The 1938-nt window shown below is 40.8% G+C and overlaps 1 protein-coding gene across 2 annotated transcripts in view; it reads right to left on the reverse strand.

Moving 5' to 3' along the window:
* Positions 1-1938, reverse strand: part of EXOC6 (exocyst complex component 6) — a 163467-nt gene that overhangs the window by 137577 nt on the left and 23952 nt on the right. The gene's annotated exons all lie outside the window — the stretch shown is intronic.

Here is a 1938-nt window from a genome sequence, read left to right on the forward strand (position 1 = left end):
TCAGAGAATGCTTTGCCTGGAAAAATTGGGTGTATATATACTGTGTGAGCCTGGGAATGCAGGAGTGATTTGCATGTGTATTGTTCTGTGTTGATGGCTGGCCTCAGCCTGGGAGGTCAGCCATCAACACAGAACAATACACATGCAAATCACTCCTGCATTCCCAGGCTCACACAGTAAACACCCAATTTTTCCAGGCAAAGCATTCTCTGAAGATGCCAGCCACAGATGCTGGCAAAATGTCAGAAAGAAACTCTGCTAGAACATGGCCACATAACCCGAAAAACCCACAAAAAACTATTTGCATATACATAATGAGGTATCTTGGAGATGGAACCCAAGTCTAAACATGAAATTTATTTATGTTGTGAATATAACTACCATGCATAGCCTGACAGTAAATTTATACACAGTATTTTTAAAATAATTTTGTAGAAGAAATAAAGTTTGTGTACACTGAACCACCAGAAAGCAAAGATGTCACTATCTCAGTTACCAATGTGGAATATTTTGGAATATTTCAGAAAACCAGTAAGAGAGACTCAACCTATATCATTGAGTGAGTATTTACACTTGGGAAGGTGTTTTAGTTTCTTCCCCTTGGGAACTGCTAAGGATATCATGCAGGCGTCCTTTTAACAGTGCACTTCTCAGTTGAAGTCAATGGGATGACACCCTTAATATGTCATGCAACCTGAACTGGTTTGAGGATCAAAGCTATAAAACTTTACAAGCTTGTTCATAAAGAGGAACACTGTTGGCTAATTAAAGTGAGGACTGGTGAGGCTTGCTGTTGTGACTTTATGAGATGCTTGAGCTGCAGAAATCAGCAGTTGATGCTTCAAACTGCATCAATAAAGACTTTATCATTTGGTAACATCTACTGATGCAGCTGAAGTTAAATGTGCAGCAGGGCCCTACAAAAAGAATTCCCTTGAAGGAAAACTTCACAGTTGTTAACAGACAACACATCTGGTGAAGAATAACAACAAAAAGCTGTTTTTCTTTACAACAAGGCTTTCTGTTAGCATGAGAGAATATACCTTGCTGTTCATCTTCCACTACCACCACCACCACCACCATTTATTATCATCATCATCATTATTATTACCATAAGATACAGCTATTCCATCATGAACCACCAGTTCCTCTTTTGTTTTCAGGACTGTTCAAATTTATTACCACCACCCACTCTTTTCACGGCTGCTTCCTCTTTCTTTATATGCTTCAATTCATTTCCCTGACTTGCTCAGCATGGTAAAGCATCAGTGTGCAGTCAGCTTGCAAACTGTCATTGGGATGTTTCTGGCAATTGTACAAGGGTCACAAAATGGTGACCTAATTCTAGGACTCAGAAGCAGCTTTGTTGCAGCAGTCAAAACTTCCTCTTTTCTCCCTTTTCTATTGAAAGCAATGGTGTGTATTTGGACATGTTTGATCCTGCTTGTCTCCTGCTCACTTTACATCCTAACTTACAGATTGCTTAAGCCACCTGTGATAGCTGTTACAATGTCATCCTCCTCACACAAGGCTATTCAGTCATTGTTTCTCAAGGGCTTATTCAATAGAAGTCCCACTAAAACAGACTGTTGCCAGCTCCAGACCAATCCTTTCAGTAGAACTCTAAGAATTTTTAAAGTTTTGTTTGGAAAGGAAGATCACACTGAGTGAAGCTTGTCTTGTGATTTTCAACAGCTTTATGAGAGATGCTGCGCCTTCATGACATTATCCTTTTCATGAATACCTACAATTGCCTCACACTCTGCTTATGAATAACCAGTTGTTTGGCTGTAGCACTAGATGAATCTTTGGCCCCTCCAGAGGTTCAGCAGTCAAGTTTGCCTGGTGCCGAGGCTGTGGACATGGAGGAGGATCTGGGCAGTGTGCCTATCTTCAAGGAGCGTCGAGCAGAAAGAGAGGGCCTTCGAAGATCTCGGA

This window comes from Sceloporus undulatus, chromosome 3 (assembly GCF_019175285.1).
Source record: "Sceloporus undulatus isolate JIND9_A2432 ecotype Alabama chromosome 3, SceUnd_v1.1, whole genome shotgun sequence".
NCBI lineage: Eukaryota > Metazoa > Chordata > Lepidosauria > Squamata > Phrynosomatidae > Sceloporus > Sceloporus undulatus.